The sequence below is a fragment of the Notothenia rossii genome (assembly GCF_949606895.1).
Source record: "Notothenia rossii genome assembly, chromosome: 8".
NCBI classification, from domain to species: Eukaryota; Metazoa; Chordata; class Actinopteri; order Perciformes; family Nototheniidae; genus Notothenia; species Notothenia rossii.
The window spans coordinates 12,715,603-12,735,181 of record NC_136906.1 but is presented as its reverse complement, the minus strand read 5'-3'; the positions used below and the strand labels follow the sequence as shown (position 1 = coordinate 12,735,181).

At 35.5% G+C, this 19,579-nt stretch overlaps 2 gene segments (V, D, J or C); both read right to left on the bottom strand.

Moving 5' to 3' along the window:
- Positions 1–704: 704 nt before the first annotated feature.
- Positions 705–7,377, bottom strand: LOC307014405 (Ig gamma-2A chain C region, A allele-like). The segment is given in 7 exons: positions 5,916–7,377; positions 4,140–4,436; positions 3,904–3,927; positions 3,487–3,777; positions 3,036–3,377; positions 2,441–2,592; positions 705–1,709 (listed from the first exon to the last, which is right to left on the bottom strand).
- A 5,286-nt stretch (positions 7,378–12,663) lies between these two features.
- On the bottom strand, positions 12,664–18,680 carry LOC307014407 (Ig gamma-2A chain C region, A allele-like). The segment is given in 7 exons: positions 17,228–18,680; positions 15,454–15,750; positions 15,218–15,241; positions 14,801–15,091; positions 14,350–14,691; positions 13,755–13,906; positions 12,664–13,023 (listed from the first exon to the last, which is right to left on the bottom strand).
- Positions 18,681–19,579: the final 899 nt, after the last annotated feature.

Genomic DNA, 19,579 nt, shown 5'->3' with positions numbered 1-19,579 from the left:
CACCACGTAGCTAACTAATGTTTAGACACACTAGGTTAGCGGATTGGTGCCACCCCTGTATATTGTTTTGTCAAATTCTTTGTAGTTTAGTTAGTGAGGGTTGTTTTGTTTGAGTTTTGGTTTCAAAGGGTAGATGTAGAGATATGCCTGGTTTTGTTATGCTTATTTCTTTTGTTTGGCACAATCCTTTGACTCCTCCTCCTCCTCCTCACCAACAGTGTTTCAATGATGTGTCTGTTCGGATCTGGGTTTACACAAAATAAACCTTTTGTCAACTGTTACACTGACTCCCTCATTTTTTATTGGTTGTACTGTATGTTATTGTCTCCAGGTCCCCTAGACCTTAGTGGGGACGTAACAAACACCCTCCCACTCATACATGTCCATGCAATCCTCACCCTGCATTTACACTACTGATACCACTGACATCCACACCTCATGCTTTACTTGTTTTGCACTTAATTCATTTGGCTAATTTGAACCACTTGCTTTAATAAACATCTTTTGTTAAACCATTGATATGGTGTGTCTCCTCTTTGTTGTGGCCTTTTGAGCCAGGTCATAACACTATCTTTTCCATATTCAAAGATGTACAGGCTCATTGTATGAACACCAGCTATAAATTAGTTGTTGGCAATATAAGTCTTAAGTGATTAAACAATGCAAGAAAATAGTGCAAGTGACATAATGGAGCAACAAATATGCAGGAATAAGTCAACTTTATTCATGTTAATACAGGCAGATTGAGAATTAGGAAAAACATCACAGATTAAACTAATTCACATTGTTAATGTGTGTCTGCTGGACTCATTTGTGCCACTTCACGCATGGATATATTCCGATATGTAAATATATTCAACGAAATATGGTTCTCTAGTTTCGAGGAAGATTATTTGTAGCTCTGACGGTTTCCACAAAGTTTCACAAACACAGGTGTGCTCCCAGAGGGGCAGAGAGAGGGAAGTGCGACTCTCTAAATATGATATGTTTAGAAACCACAGGAAATGAAAAACCCTCAGAGCTTAACTGATAACAGAAGTTTCCAATAGCTGACTTGATGTTGTTTTATATGTTCTTAGATGAAATGTTCTTAGATGTTGTGACGGAAAATCCTCAAAAGCACACTATTGCTGATATATATACTCCTTTTAATTGAATTAGCGGCCATCCAAATCTTATCTCATATACAGTACATTTAATAAAAGATCAAAGCACACTTGATCAACACAATGACCAAAAATGAAAGCTTAAAATGTATATTCAACCAAAAAACATACAAAACCACAACAAGATTATGTCCATTTTACTACAGTATTTTTAGGAAAATAATCACAAACTTAATCAGTTAATCACGTACAATTATTTATATATCTTTATTGAATATGGACCAAGCATAAAAATACATTCATCTCAAAAAGAGAAGATATGCTAAATGCCAGATTATAGCATAACGTTTATTTCCATCTGCATTGTGGAAAGTATTTCAATATAAATTATTCACAATACTAATTGCATTTTCTAAAGTTATACAAAAGAATTTCCCAGAAATGTGTCAATCGTTATGTAGGATTACCATTTCATGTCGAAAACAAACAGTATATAGAGATTATGTACATGCCTTTAAAACAACAATAAGACAAACAAATCTAAACTGTTGAAACCTTGTCATTGTTGTCTATGATCCATCTCACCCTTTATGGTCACTTCATCTGAAAAAAACCAAAAACAAACAATTAAAAACAATGTCTAGCCAGCTGGAGAATTGATGATAATGAAATGATATAAGTGTCTTCAGTAGTTATGGCAACAGACTTGCTGCAGATGTTCTATAACAATTATATGTTCTATTCCACTCGATGATTGCTTCATTACTTAATGACTTTGGCATCAAAATATGTATCATCATACACTACCTGGTTACTATGATTTGTAACTTAAGGTCGGTATTTATTATTTAATAATAATAATTGTTTAATTCACTACATTTTAATATATTAGCTTTCGCATTTTCTGCCTTTGCGTAATCAGCCTGTGCTGGTTGGCTGCATTATCAGAGTTTTTTTTAACACAATGTTTGATAGCCAGAAATAATAATTCACCATTCAGAGAGAAATGATCCTTTGCTTAATGAGCTTTTTAGATGATATTGAATTATTTTATGATTTTTTTTCTCTATTTCAAAGCATTTACACAGTATTTTCTTCTCTTTCTTGTCCATGATTAAATTGCTGTTCTAGCTTCCAAAGTCAAATATTGTCTATGCTAAGATGAGTATGTTCAAATGGTTTTCCCTGAATTAATATGAAGCATCTCAATTATTACATTTGATCTCATAACTTGTAATACACCGATCACATTATTTTTCATAATCCTGCTTTATATCTTAAACAGGCTTTAGTATTCAGTACGAATGAAATTCAGAGAAAACCTGCATGTTTACCTTGACCATGCTGAATATCATGCTATAGAGGAGAGAGCATATGAAGAGGAATATGAAGGACAAAGTTGTGGACCAAAGGCTGCTGTACTCATCCTCCTCATCGATGGCCTCATCTGTGCAGCTCAGAGCAGGACTCAGTTTTGACTCTACATCTAAGAAGAGGAAGGTGTATTTATTAAAGGTAACATGATGCATTTTTCTCTCTTGGATCATGATCTTGCATCATAAACTGGAGTCAAGCCTCATCCACTTTGCTCAATATGTGGACGTGAATCCAGTTGAACAGTGCAGTGTGTTGTAAGGCATCACTTAAAACTACTCGTACAAAGATAGTTATACAATATTAAAGTCATTCATGTAACAAAAGTTTCTTCATGCAACATTTATTTGAAACAGTGAGCACACTTTTAAAGCTGTCGGACAATTTGACAGAGACAACATTGAACAAAGCATTATGACAAACAAAAGTGAATCGACATTTTAACTGTTATTGTTACAATCACAAAGACAGCTTGTCGTGACAGAGAGTACATAGAGACAGAACAACACAATAGCACAAAATAGCACACTAAAAGTTGAATCTACTATTTCTTACATTCAACGGAGTTATTCATTGATTTAGACACGGTTCTGGTTATCATTGGCTTTTTGACACCAGCAGGCCAGACGTTGCAGGAGATCAAGTGACTTTGCCACTTTGTCTTGTTGGTGGTGTAAATACTTGTAACAAAATAGCCTTTGTTAGCCTTCTGAGGGGGGAAGTCGATGCCATCTAGGTAGATTGGGGAGGCTTCTCCTGTATAATCAGTCCATGCAATGTAGTAATCCTGCTGCACTTTACTGAAGACCAGACACACCAAAGTGACCTCGTCGGATGGTTCTGCATTGATGTCCTCCTCTGGGAGGATGTGGACTGTTACTTTTGGCTCAGTTCCATCTAAAAGAGAGACTAGGTTTACTATCGAGGTTCAGATTTAAGATATTACATACAATATGACATGTCAGTGAGTTAGCTGCTGTTATACCAATCAGTCTGTGTAACAAACCTGTTTTGGGGGCAAGCAGATCTTGAAAAACTGCTGTCACTTTATCTTTAGAGGCAGAACAGCGCACATCATTGAGGCTCTCACGGAGACTGAGCGTCATTGTGCTGGTTTTTATTCCTCCCGAACTTGTTGGCTCGCTGGTGGCCAGAGTTGCTCCATCGACTTGCCAAGTGATTTCAAATGGATTGACAGTGGTCTCGTCCTGTCCACTAATGACACAATCAAACTTTGCCTTGTTGTTGTTGAACATTTCTTTGGGACTTGATTTGTTCAGTTTCATCGTGATGGGAGCTACAGAGACAAGATCAACAGAAACAAATCAATACATACAAACAGTAGATGTCTAATATTTGAGTATAATGTATACTATTAGTTACAGTAAAACAGTATTATGTAATGACAGTAGTAGCTCTTTACCTTTAGTCTTTGGACATGAAGGATCTTGTTGAATTATGGCCAACCCTGGGGAAGAAAGAGTACAAATAGATATTTTTATTTGATATCAGTCTGAAATTCATCATTTTAGATTTGTTTAAGTAAGACACATGATGGATGAAGATAAACATGAGAAAGTGAGTGTTAAGGAAGAATGTGCTTCATTTGGATTCAAAGAGTAAAGAAGATCATGATAGCAAGTAAATAAAATCACATACTTTTAATGTTCAAACTTTTTGGTCCTTCAGGGTGAGTCACATTACACTTGAAAGACTTTCTTGAATCCCAGTCAGATTTTGGTACGTTGAGAACACTGACTCCTGTATACTTGTTGTTTTTCTCTATTGAAGGATACTGTACAGCGGACAGGGTTGTCCCACTGGCGTCAGTCCACTGAAAAGTCACACTATTTGGGTAGAAGGCATTTGCAAGACAACCAACCGCGATTGTCTCTGCTGAGCCAGGTTTGCACTGAACCAGAGGGAACAGAGTCGGTGGAGAAGATGCAGTGATTTCTGTCAAAGAGTTTAAGAAACCAAAACGGTCGATTAAAGAATGATCAGTAGCTTATCTTAAAGTTAATTATAAATATAACAAACATACTGAAATTGAAGAAAGAATCCCAAAAGATAATTTAAATGAAATTAAGTATTTTAATTAATAATGTTCTACTGTATATTTGTGTGTATCCGTTTAGCACCTCTATAAACACTTCACAATGGCACCAATATTTAATACAGCTGTGTTTTGTGATAAACAATTAATTTATAAAAAATGTGTTTCAATCTTGAGGACAACCAACAGTGGTTTTATCTTTATTCCTTGTGTTGCACTGAACAATAAATAAGTGATTAAACTTATGAATACAAACTCAAATAAATTATCGAAGCTGTTCATTTGCTCATCTTAAAGCTAATAGTTGTTTGAATCTTTCAACCCAAACATTTAAAAAACTAAGTATAGAAGTTTTAAAAGTTAATTAATCATAGCTACAACATATAATATAAACCTATAATCGATTCAATACAGGTTTAAAAATGTGCTCATTGTTATAAAATGTAATTTCATGCAATAGTTTATTTTCAAATTAATTTAATATTAAACCCTTATGTTTTTTGATTAAAAATGACTATGTTAAGAATTGAACTACAATATCAAACCGCAGCGGGTTTATATTAAGTAGCTTTTTTTAAATATGTATTTGTATAATACAAAAAGGAATAAATAATGATTATATGATAATATTAGAATAAAGGATATAATCACCAAGTGATCAAAGTAGCAACTAGGAATGTCGGCAGTTGCACAATAAAAATGAAGGCTATTTATTTGATGAAGCAAAAAATAAAACTACGCATTTTGATACATTGGCTTTGACCAACCGTGTTGCCGGATTATTTGCTTCTTTGTATTTAACGGTAAATCGAAAAAACGGAAAAAACGGTTTGGGACGAAATACATTAAATAAAATGATTTCTCTAAAACTAAGATAGATTATCAACGTTTAAACCTTCAGGACACGTCTCTTTAGAAGAGTCCACATTCCTGTTTTTTTTTTAAAGAAACGTTTTATCTCACCTACTTCATACTTATTTAAAAGCATTATGACTCTCTCAGTGTTCAGTTATTTCATTAAAACACATACTGCAACTATCAAAATTTTTTTTTAAATATATTTTCTACGTTCAGATTGACAGTGCCGTTCTATTAAAAACTAATTCTGGTACAGTAGGTTTATAATTAATATCCACGGTAATACAAATTTCATTGAATTATGTTAATAAAACATGAATCAGCCGCAACTTTTTTGTTATTCCAGCTGATTTAATTCTAAGTTAAGCTAAAACTGCCGCCTACAAGAAAAAAGGACCAGACTTGCATACATGCACCTCTATTAAACAACATCAATGTCAATGAAATCAAAAATACAACCAATAATTACAGTAATAAAATAATGAAACTCTTACTAAAAATATAACTTAAATGTGACTTACCACTAGAAACTGTGACTGTAGTTCCTTTTCCCCAGTAGTCAAAAGCATCACAGTGATGCATCTGCACTCACTGCCTGTACAAAAACCTGAGGTATCCGAAAAGTGTGATAAAACGTCATAAATTCAATTAATTACGAGGAAATCCTTGACGGTGTTAAAACCTGATGTCATATTCTGAGCATGTGTATTGTGGTTTTTCTAAATCAGTTTTTTAAAGTTATGATTTACTGCAGATAGCATTTACCTCCAGTCACTAACGCAAATTTAAACTCCTAATTAAAACATGTTTTAAGTACTTATCTTTCTAGTCAAAATGATAAACACAGTAGTTACAGCATATTCCAACAAGAAGTATTCTGTCCTGTCCTTTTTTGTCAATATAAGAATGAGAGAGTGTTGGTTTACTGCTCTTAGGTTTTTGTATTGATCTGTATCTCAGTGCCCCACCCCGTACCCATCACAGTGATAAACCCTCATACAAAAACCACACACAGTTTCCTGCTCTGGGGGAAGGGACACTTTTTGTCAGCATTGAGTTGGAATAAACTAAAATACATATTCTAATATACAAAAGTTGCCTAATTTGCCTTTTTGCTTCATTTAGTGTATATTTGTTACCTTTTTGTTTTTTTATGGAATTGTCATTAATACCATGACATGGCTTATGTACCATAACCACTTTAATCTAATTCAAACAATATATTTAAAAATTACTCTAGATAATTATTTTTAAAGTATTTTTTAACTATATTGATTCAACACAAACCCACTAATTGGTGGTCAACATCCTCTATTCAGACTATACATTTGGAAACTTTAGCACAGTATTAATCTGCTGTAGATATTTAAAATAGCAGTTGTTTTCTATGTTTCGTGACATATTTAGGAACAATTTTCCTTTTAGGCTTTTAAACTCTGGTGGTTTGGACATGAAGAGAACACTATATATTATAAATATAAATATAGACTATATCATTTTGTTAATGTTGCTGCAAAATTGTTGAATACAAATGTGACGTCAAAGCAATGCTGTATATTTAAAATCAATTTGAGTTTTGTTGGATTCAATTCGTATGTCACCAAAAGTTATGAGGGGTCAAGAAAGATGTTGTTATTGTTCTTAAAGACATAGTTTAGCTTCAGCTGATACACAATAAAATGGCTTAACCTTCTGTGTAAAGTTCCCTTTTTGGTTCTCTAAATGCATCTTGTAACAGAAAGCAAATTGTGGGGAAATGCACAAGATATTCTGGATAAGAGTTCAAAGATAACTTGCACTCTCTATTGGTTATTCGCAATTGTCGATATCAGCGATCCACTCCAATCCTTTTCCAGGAGCCTGTCGGACCCAGTGCATGCCGTAGCTACTGAATGTGAATCCAGAGGCTGTACAGGTCAATCTGTGAGATTCTCCAGGCCTTTTAGTCACTGGATCCGATTCTGTCAGAGTCTGACCATCAACACCTGTAAAGAGGATAAAAACACATCTAGTGAAATAAACTGTTGACACAATTAGAAGCTGTGTTAGATACAGATCAGTAAAGATGTTGACCTGCCCAGCAGACAGTGAGCAGCAGCAGTCCTGTCCTATAGTCCATCATGTTCAACTGGGTGTCCTCTGTCCTCTGTCCTCTGTCCTCCTCTCTGCAGTCACATAAGTAGAGGGGGAGATATCTGAGTTTTGCATTGACTCCTCCTTTCTGATTGAACATTGTCCTCTTTTAACAGTATTTTCTGTTAATAACATTATCTCTTATAATTTCAAATTGGTAAACATTTGTTATTGGGCTGTAAGTCACTTTGTAACATCAGTTTCATCAGATTTTTCAGATAAAACAAACAAATAATGGATTTTATTTACTGTTGATTGAAATAAAGGTATTCAGATTATTTTCATAAAAAAATACTTTGAGTTAATTTAGTAAATAAATCCCTTTAAAGGTATTGTCTACATCTCATGTCTTTAACATTTATATTTTTAATCAAAAATGACGTTTTGTGTCAAATAAAGAACAGAAATGCATGCATTTGTTTTTTGGAAAGACACTCTGACATCCAACAATTTTTTGTTGTGTTTTATCTCGTAAATGTACTGTTTAATATTTGTGAATAAATAGTTTGAACAATATTCTTAGAGCTGAAATTGGTTGTAAAGTAACTTAAATTTAGACTAAAAAAATCATTTACTCAAAATATATAATACTGGATACTTGAAAACGCTGATGTTTTACAATTTAAAGAAGTGTTAATCATATTTTTGTTCTGGGAATACATACAGTAATGTATCAGTGATTATAACCTCTAAATGTTTAAACTGGTGATGTAACAGTGAGCTGGTGTTGAGATCATTTCTGGCCTGAGGGCTCCTCTGGTGGCTTCATGTTACAAGTGTTCAGGCTCTGAGGGGTTTTTGTTCAGATCTACTGATGGTGTGTGTCACAGTGTGTCTCTGGCACAGTAATACACAGCAGAGTCTCCAGGCTGCACGCTCTGTCCGTTCAGAGTCACTGTGTTGCTGGAAGAGTCTAAGTCGAGACTGAACTTGCTCTTCAGTGAATCTTTTTGGAATGTGGTGTATCCAACACGTGCGCCGATAATCCACTCCAGTCCTTTCCCTGCAGGCTGTCTGATCCAATAAGTATGATGACTGCCCTCAGAATAAGAGACCTGACAGGTGATGGTCAGACGTTGACCTGGCTGCACAGTCACAGAGGCTGGCTGTATCAACTGCTCACACTTCACACCTGTGGAGGGAAACATGTTGAATAGTGAGCGAGGTTAATAACAGTGAGCAGTCAGTGTGAGCGTTCTGTCAGTGTCTCTGCCTCAGTGAGACTCACAGGATCCAGCAGCCAGCAGCAGCAGCAGAGCTACAGAGAACATGGTTGGTGTTGAAGGTGACCTGATGGAGCTTCTCTTCTTCTGCTGCAGCTGACAGCATGATATCAAGTCTTTATAGCAGACTGTGAGGAAGTTCACTTTGCATAGAGAGGGACACTGACAGGCTATAAAAGAGGGACGGACTGTCCTGTCAAGAGTTGTGTTTTGTACTTGTACTTGGACAACTATAAGGATAATAAGTGACTTATCACTAACTTTTATTTAAACTTAAATAAGATGTAATCATTTATTCTGCTCAGCAAAACCCTACCCCACATACTGGATACATCATGCATAAATCCACTCTCGATACTTTCTGTCAAAATAAAAATAATGGGACGATATTGTTGCAAGAATGCCTGAAGTAAAATGTATATCTAAAAAAGGGGAAGTGAAATTCCACATCAGCTGTTGCTTTCAAAGTGTGTTTAGAAAAGCTGTATTTTTCTCCTTATTTTTACTGCCACCTGTTGGTACTAGTGATAATAAATAGTTAGAGGTTTCTGTAAAGCCTCTGTGCTTCCTTTAACCAGTGTGTGTGTTTGGCGCAGTAATACACAGCAGAGTCCTCTAGTTTGTCAGGGGGTCTCTGAGAGTTTGACAACTCTGCCTGAAAGGGGGGTAGGACTCCCCTCCAGAGCATGCCTCCAGTGCCAAACCATTGAACTTTGACGTCAAGTCCAAAATTCTCACCGAAGTTCTCATCAACTTCTCCTCTTTGAACGTAACCAGGTCCAATGATCCATATTAGAGTTTTTCCGTTCTTGTCGACCCCCTGGTTCAGAGATTTCTGCTGGGTCACAGTGGAAGCAGCGTCTTTAGAGGTGCTTGGTAGCATGGTAGTGTCTTTCTCCTGTGTAACTACGATACTCTTCAACCCCTTTATTTCTGGGGGAGAGATCTGTGGGCTGTGTTTGCTGCCACTTGAAAGTTCAACAGAAGGCCTTTTGGCCAAAGGTGTGGTTTCCCAGATCATCTTTTCTGGAGATGGGAGCTTTGGGATTGTTGTGCTGCCCCATGACATTTTACCAGAAGGTCTGTTTACCAAAGGTGTGGTTTCCCAGATCATCTTTTCTGGTGATGGGAGCTTTGGGATTGCTGTGCTGCCCCATGACATTTTACCAGAAGGTCTGTTTACCAAAGGTGTGGCTTCCCAGATCATCTTTTCAGGTGATGAGATATTTGAGACTGTCGTGCATCCACCGGAAATTTGACCAGAAGGCCTTTTAACCTGAGGTGTAACTTTCCCGACCATCTCTTCTCGGGATGGGATCTTTGGGACTGTTGGGCTGCCACTTAATATTTTACCAGAAGGCCTTTTTACCAGAGGCGTGAGTTCCCCTATCATCTTCTCTGGTGATGGGATCTTCAGGGTTATTGGGCTGCCACTTGAAATGCTACCAATGGGCTTATTTACCAACAGAGGTGCATCTTCACAGATCCTTCTCATATTCTTCCCTGATGAGGAGGTCTTTGGGTTTCTTTTCCTAGCCTTTGAATATCGTCTTTTTGGCATTGGTTTATCTTCCCAGATCCTCCTCTTTTTTCTCTCTGGGGAAGTGAAATCTCCAAATCCTCTAGTGCCATCTGGAATTTCCCAATAACGCCTTTTCACTGAAGGTCCACCTCCACAAGTTCTCCTCTTCTTCCTTACAGGGGAAGCACATTCTCTGCATCTGTTTCTAGCATAGACCCTCTTTCTTTTCCTCTGAGGAAAATTGGCCTAATAGAATTCTTAGGTGTTCTAGTGTCCTAGAATGTCTCTGTTTGACATTCCATGGAACTCTGGGTGGAATGCAGTATTACAATAATACGAAATGTCATACAAGTATATTATTTTGCATTTGTTTATATAAAAAAGACACATTTGTTTTCATAGCAACTTGTGGTACATTACTTGTGTTGCACGTTGCTGAAGAACAGCTAAACAGATTTATATTGTATCAAGCACACTAAAAATATATATCTCTATCTGTGAGTTCATCTAGAGAGGGTGTGGCTGTGCTGTCTTGATTGCCTTAACTGCAATAACTCAGGGCACCTGGGTCTGGTGCCCTCCAGCTATTTAAAGCCTCTGCTCCTCTCTGTCTTCCCTCTGCTTTCCCCTACAGGCACCTGGTTTCGGTGGAGTATGCTATGAGTTTCTTCAGTTGTTACACTTTGTGCACTTCAACACTGTTACGTGCCAGGCAAGCTGTATTTGTGTGGTTTTCTTTCCCTCCTGTGTTTCTCTCTTCTCCCTGTCTTCTGCACAGCTAATCAGCAGCTGATAGGAATCTGCCTGTGCACCTGAGTCGGATGGCTGATTGGATCCTCTCACCCTCAGCTGGCCTATCAGCAGCCAGGGCCGACCATAAAGGAGGCACCCAGGAAGTCTTCTCTCTCTCTCACTCTGGGCCTGTTGCTGATGAAGGAGCCTGCAGTGTTTAGCAACTCATTATCTTTGTATTGTCTGACCTTTTTGAAAGTGTGTGTTGAGAGGTGGAGGAGTTAGGTAGGTCTGGGGTACCCTGTTCATTTCTCACCACGTAGCTAACTAATGTTTAGACACACTAGGTTAGCGGATTGTTGCCACCCCTGTATATTGTTTTGTCAAATTCTTTGTAGTTTAGTTAGTGAGGGTTGTTTTGTTTGAGTTTTGGTTTCAAAGGGTAGATGTAGAGATATGCCTGGTTTTGTTATGCTTGTTTCTTTTGTTTGGCACAATCCTTTGACTCCTCCTCCTCCTCACCAACAGTGTTTCAATGATGTGTCTGTTCGGATCTGGGTTTACACAAAATAAACCTTTTGTCAACTGTTACACTGACTCCCTCATTTTTTATTGGTTGTACTGTATGTTATTGTCTCCAGGTCCCCTAGACCTTAGTGGGGACGTAACAAACACCCTCCCACTCATAAATGTCCATGCAATCCTCACCCTGCATTTACACTACTGATACCACTGACATCCACACCTCATGCTTTACTTGTTTTGCACTTAATTCATTTGGCTAATTTGAACCACTTGCTTTAATAAACATCTTTTGTTAAACCGTTGATATGGTGTGTCTCCTCTTTGTTGTGGCCTTTTGTGCCAGGTCATAACACTATCTTTTCCATATTCAAAGATGTACAGGCTCATTGTATGAACACCAGCTATAAATTAGTTGTTGGCAATATAAGTCTTAAGTGATTAAACAATGCAAGAAAATAGTGCAAGTGACATAATGGAGCAACAAATATGCAGGAATAAGTCAACTTTATTCATGTTAATACAGGCAGATTGAGAATTAGGAAAAACATCACAGATTAAACTAATTCACATTGTTAATGTGTGTCTGCTGGACTCATTTGTGCCACTTCACGCATGGATATATTCCGATATGTAAATATATTCAACGAAATATGGTTCTCTAGTTTCGAGGAAGATTATTTGTAGCTCTGACGGTTTCCACAAAGTTTCACAAACACAGGTGTGCTCCCAGAGGGGCAGAGAGAGGGAAGTGCGACTCTCTAAATATGATATGTTTAGAAACCACAGGAAATGAAAAACCCTCAGAGCTTAACTGATAACAGACGTTTCCAATAGCTGACTTGATGTTGTTTTATATGTTCTTAGATGAAATGTTCTTAGATGTTGTGACGGAAAATCCTCAAAAGCACACTATTGCTGATATTTATACTCCTTTTAATTGAATTAGCGGCCATCCAAATCTTATCTCATATACAGTACATTTAATAAAAGATCAAAGCACACTTGATCAACACAATGACCAAAAATGAAAGCTTAAAATGTATATTCAACCAAAAAACATACAAAACCACAACAAGATTATGTCCATTTTACTACAGTATTTTTAGGAAAATAATCACAAACTTAATCAGTTAATCACGTACAATTATTTATATATCTTTATTGAATATGGACCAAGCATAAAAATACATTCATCTCAAAAAGAGAAGATATGCTAAATGCCAGATTATAGCATAACGTTTATTTCCATCTGCATTGTGGAAAGTATTTCAATATAAATTATTCACAATACTAATTGCATTTTCTAAAGTTATACAAAAGAATTTCCCAGAAATGTGTCAATCGTTATGTAGGATGACCATTTCATGTCGAAAACAAACAGTATATAGAGATTATGTACATGCCTTTAAAACAACAATAAGACAAACAAATCTAAACTGTTGAAACCTTGTCATTGTTGTCTATGATCCATCTCACCCTTTATGGTCACTTCATCTGAAAAAAACCAAAAACAAACAATTAAAAACAATGTCTAGCCAGCTGGAGAATTGATGATAATGAAATGATATAAGTGTCTTCAGTAGTTATGGCAACAGACTTGCTGCAGATGTTCTATAACAATTATATGTTCTATTCCACTCGATGATTGCTTCATTACTTAATGACTTTGGCATAAAAATATGTATCATCATACACTACCTGGTTACTATGATTTGTAACTTAAGGTCGGTATTTATTATTTAATAATAATAATTGTTTAATTCACTACATTTTAATATATTAGCTTTCTCATTTTCTGCCTTTGCGTAATCAGCCTGTACTGGTTGGCTGCATTATCAGAGTTTTTTTTAACACAATGTTTGATAGCCAGAAATAATAATTCACCATTCAGAGAGAAATGATCCTTTGCTTAATGAGCTTTTTAGATGATATTGAATTATTTTATGATTTTTTTTCTCTATTTCAAAGCATTTACACAGTATTTTCTTCTCTTTCTTGTCCATGATTAAATTGCTGTTCTAGCTTCCAAAGTCAAATATTCTCTATGCTAAGATGAATATGTTCAAATGGTTTTCCCTGAATTAATATGAAGCATCTCAATTATTACATTTGATCTCATAACTTGTAATACACCGATCACATTATCTTTCATAATCCTGCTTTATATCTTAAACAGGCTTTAGTATTCAGTACGAATGAAATTCAGAGAAAACCTGCATGTTTACCTTGACCATGCTGAATATCATGCTATAGAGGAGAGAGCATATGAAGAGGAATATGAAGGACAAAGTTGTGGACCAAAGGCTGCTGTACTCATCCTCCTCATCGATGGCCTCATCTGTGCAGCTCAGAGCAGGACTCAGTTTTGACTCTACATCTAAGAAGAGGAAGGTGTATTTATTAAAGGTAACATGATGCATTTTTCTCTCTTGGATCATGATCTTGCATCATAAACTGGAGTCAAGCCTCATCCACTTTGCTCAATATGTGGACGTGAATCCAGTTGAACAGTGCAGTGTGTTGTAAGGCATCACTTAAAACTACTCGTACAAAGATAGTTATACAATATTAAAGTAATTCATGTAACAAAAGTTTCTTCATGCAACATTTATTTGAAACAGTGAGCACACTTTTAAAGCTGTCGGACAATTTGACAGAGACAACATTGAACAAAGCATTATGACAAACAAAAGTGAATCGACATGTTAACTGTTATTGTTACAATCACAAAGACAGCTTGTCGTGACAGAGAGTACATAGAGACAGAACAACACAATAGCACAAAATAGCACACTAAAAGTTGAATCTACTATTTCTTACATTCAACGGAGTTATTCATTGATTTAGACACGGTTCTGGTTATCATTGGCTTTTTGACACCAGCAGGCCAGACGTTGCAGGAGATCACGTGACTTTGCCACTTTGTCTTGTTGGTGGTGTAAATACTTGTAACAAAATAGCCTTTGTTAGCCTTCTGAGGGGGGAAGTCGATGCCATCTAGGTAGATTGGGGAGTTTTCTCCTGTATAATCAGTCCATGCAATGTAGTAATCCTGCTGCACTTTACTGAAGACCAGACACACCAAAGTGACCTCGTCGGATGGTTCTGCATTGATGTCCTCCTCTGGGAGGATGTGGACTGTTACTTTTGGCTCAGTTCCATCTAAAAGAGAGACTAGGTTTACTATCGAGGTTCAGATTTAAGATATTACATACAATATGACATGTCAGTGAGTTAGCTGCTGTTATACCAATCAGTCTGTGTAACAAACCTGTTTTGGGGGCAAGCAGATCTTGAAAAACTGCTGTCACTTTATCTTTAGAGGCAGAACAGCGCACATCTTTGAGGCTCTCACGGAGACTGAGCGTCATTGTGCTGGTTTTTATTCCTCCCGAACTTGTTGGCTCGCTGGTGGCCAGAGTTGCTCCATCGACTTGCCAAGTGATTTCAAATGGATTGACAGTGGTCTCGTCCTGTCCACTAATGACACAATCAAACTTTGCCTTGTTGTTGTTGAACATTTCTTTGGGACTTGATTTGTTCAGTTTCATCGTGATGGGAGCTACAGAGACAAGATCAACAGAAACAAATCAATACATACAAACAGTAGATGTCTAATATTTGAGTATAATGTATACTATTAGTTACAGTAAAACAGTATTATGTAATGACAGTAGTAGCTCTTTACCTTTAGTCTTTGGACATGAAGGATCTTGTTGAATTATGGCCAACCCTGGGGAAGAAAGAGTACAAATAGATATTTTTATTTGATATCAGTCTGAAATTCATCATTTTAGATTTGTTTAAGTAAGACACATGATGGATGAAGATAAACATGAGAAAGTGAGTGTTAAGGAAGAATGTGCTTCATTTGGATTCAAAGAGTAAAGAAGATCATGATAGCAAGTAAATAAAATCACATACTTTTAATGTTCAAACTTTTTGGTCCTTCAGGGTGAGTCACATTACACTTGAAAGACTTTCTTGAATCCCAGTCAGATTTTGGTACGTTGAGAACACTGACTCCTGTATACTTGTTGTTTTTCTCTATTGAAGGATACTGTACAGCGGACAGGGTTGTCCCACTGGCGTCAGTCCACTGAAAAGTCACACTATTTGGGTAGAAGGCATTTGCAAGACAACCAACCGCGATTGTCTCTGCTGAGCCAGGGTTGCACTGAACCAGAGGGAACAGAGTCGGTGGAGAAGATGCAGTGATTTCTGTCAAAGAGTTTAAGAAACCAAAACGGTCGATTAAAGAATGATCAGTAGCTTATCTTAAAGGTAATTATAAATATAACAAACATACTGAAATTGAAGAAAGAATCCCAAAAGATAATTTAAATGAAATTAAGTATTTTAATTAATAATGTTCTACTGTATATTTGTGTGTATCCGTTCAGCACCTCTATAAACACTTCACAATGGCACCAATATTTAATACAGCTGTGTTTTGTGATAAACAATTAATTTATAAAAAATGTGTTTCAATCTTGAGGACAACCAACAGTGGTTTTATCTTTATTCCTTGTGTTACACTGAACAATAAATAAGTGATTAAACTTATAAATACAAACTCAAATAAATTATCGAAGCTGTTCATTTGCTCATCTTAAAGCTAATAGTTGTTTGAATCTTTCAACCCAAACATTTAAAAAACTAAGTATAGAAGTTTTAAAAGTTAATTAATCATAGCTACAACATATAATATAAACCTATAATCGATTCAATACAGGTTTAAAAATGTGCTCATTGTTATAAAATGTAATTTCATGCAATAGTTTATTTTCAAATTAATTTAATATTAAACCCTTATGTTTTTTGATTAAAAATGACTATGTTAAGAATTGAACTACAATATCAAACCGCAGCGGGTTTATATTAAGTAGCTTTTTTAAAATATGTATTTGTATAATACAAAAAGGAATAAATAATGATTATATGATAATATTAAAATAAAGGATATAATCACCAAGTGATCAAAGTAGCAACTAGGAATGTCGGCAGTTGCACAATAAAAATGAAGGCTATTTATTTGATGAAGCAAAAAATAAAGCTACGCATTTTGATACATTGGCTTTGACCAACCGTGTTGCCGGATTATTTGCTTCTTTGTATTTAACGGTAAATCGAAAAAACGGAAAAAACGGTTTGGGACGAAATACATTAAATAAAATGATTTCTCTAAAACTAAGATAGATTATCAACGTTTAAACCTTCAGGACACGTCTCTTTAGAAGAGTCCACATTCCTGTTTTTTTTAAATAAACGTTTTATCTCACCTACTTCATACTTATTTAAAAGCATTATGACTCTATCAGTGTTCAGTTATTTCATTAAAACACATACTGCAACTATCAAAAAAAATGTTTAAATATATTTTCTACGTTCAGATTGACAGTGCCGTTCTATTAAAAACTAATTCTGGTACAGTAGGTTTATAATTAATATCCACGGTAATACAAATTTCATTGAATTATGTTAATAAAACATGAATCAGCCGCAACTTTTTTGTTATTCCAGCTGATTTAATTCTAAGTTAAGCTAAAACTGCCGCCTACAAGAAAAAAGGACCAGACTTGCATACATGCACCTCTATTAAACAACATCAATGTCAATGAAATCAAAAATACAACCAATAATTACAGTAATAAAATAATGAAACTCTTACTAAAAATATAACTTAAATGTGACTTACCACTAGAAACTGTGACTGTAGTTCCTTTTCCCCAGTAGTCAAAAGCATCACAGTGATGCATCTGCACTCACTGCCTGTACAAAAACCTGAGGTATCCGAAAAGTGTGATAAAACGTCATAAATTCAATTAATTACGAGGAAATCGTTGACGGTGTTAAAACCTGATGTCATATTCTGAGCATGTGTATTGTGGTTTTTCTAAATCAGTTTTTTAAAGTTATGATTTACTGCAGATAGCATTTACCTCCAGTCACTAACGCAAATTTAAACTCCTAATTAAAACATGTTTTAAGTACTTATCTTTCTAGTCAAAATGATAAACACAGTAGTTACAGCATATTCCAACAAGAAGTATTCTGTCCTGTCCTTTTTTGTCAATATAAGAATGAGAGAGTGTTGGTTTACTGCTCTTAGGTTTTTGTATGGATCTGTATCTCAGTGCCCCCCCCCCGTACCCATCACAGTGATAAACCCTCATACAAAAACCACACACAGTTTCCTGCTCTGGGGGAAGGGACACTTTTTGTCAGCATTGAGTTGGAATAAACTAAAATACATATTCTAATATACAAAAGTTGCCTAATTTGCCTTTTTGCTTCATTTAGTGTATATTTTTTACCTTTTTGTTTTTTTATGGAATTGTCATTAATACCATGACATGGCTTATGTACCATAACCACTTTAATCTAATTCAAACATATATTTAAAAATTACTCTAGATAATTATTTTTAAAGTATTTTTTAACTATATTGATTCAACACAAACCCACTAATTGGTGGTCAACATCCTCTATTCAGACTATACATTTGGAAACTTTAGCACAGTATTAATCTGCTGTAGATATTTAAAATAGCAGCTGTTTTCTATGTTTCGTGACATATTTAGGAACAATTTTCCTTTTAGGCTTTTAAACTCTGGTGGTTTGGACATGAAGAGAACACTATATATTATAAATATAAATATAGACTATATCATTTTGTTAATGTTGCTGCAAAATTGTTGAATACAAATGTGACGTCAAAGCAATGGTGTATATTTAAAATCAATTTGAGTTTTGTTGGATTCAATTCGTATGTCACCAAAAGTTATGAGGGGTCAAGAAAGATGTTGTTATTGTTCTTAAAGACATAGTTTAGCTTCAGCTGATACACAATAAAATGGCCTAACCTTCTGTGTAAAGTTCCCTTTTTGGTTCTCTAAATGCATCTTGTAACAGAAAGCAAATTGTGGGGAAATGCACAAGATATTCTGGATAAGAGTTCAAAGATAACTTGCACTCTCTATTGGTTATTCGCAATTGTCGATATCAGCGATCCACTCCAATCCTTTTCCAGGAACCTGTCGGACCCAGTGCATGCCGTAGCTACTGAATGTGAATCCAGAGGCTGTACAGGTCAATCTGTGAGATTCTCCAGGCCTTTTAGTCACTGGATCAGATTCTGTCAGAGTCTGACCATCAACACCTGTAAAGAGGATAAAAACACATCTGGTGAAATAAACTGTTGACACAATTAAAATCTGTGTTAGATACAGATCAGTAAAGATGTTGACCTGCCCAGCAGACAGTGAGCAGCAGCAGTCCTGTCCTATAGTCCATCATGTTAAACTGTGTGTCCTCTGTCCTCTGTCCTCCTCTCTGCAGTCACATAAGTAGAGGGGGAGATATCTGAGTTTTGCATTGACTCCTCCTTTCAGATTGAACATTGTCCTCTTTTAACAGTATTTTATGTTAATAACATTATCTCTTATAATTTCAAATTGGTAAACATTTGTTATTGGGCTGTAAGTCACTTTGTAACATCAGTTTCATCAGATTTTTCAGATGAAACAAACAAATAATGGATTTTATTTACTGTTGATTGAAATAAAGGTATTCACATTATTTTCATAAAAAAATACTTTGAGTTAATTTCGTAAATAAATCACTTTACAGGTTTTATCTACATCTCATGTCTTTAACATTTATATTTTTAATCAAAAATGATGTTTTGTGTCAAATAAAGAACAGAAATGCATGCATTTGTTTTTTGGAAAGACACTCTGACATCCAAGAATTTTTTGTTGTGTTTTATCTCGTAAATGTACTGTTTAGTATTTGTGAATAAATAGTTTGAACAATATTCTTAGAGCTGAAATTGGTTGTAAAGTAACTTAAATTTAGACTAAAAAAATTATTTACTCAACATATATAATACTGGATACTTGAAAACGCTGATGTTTTACAATTTAAAGAAGAGTTAATCATATTTTTGTTGTGGGAATACATACAGTAATGTATCAGTGATTATAACCTCTAAATGTTTAAACTGATGATGTAACAGTGAGCTGGTGTTGAGATCATTTCTGGTCTG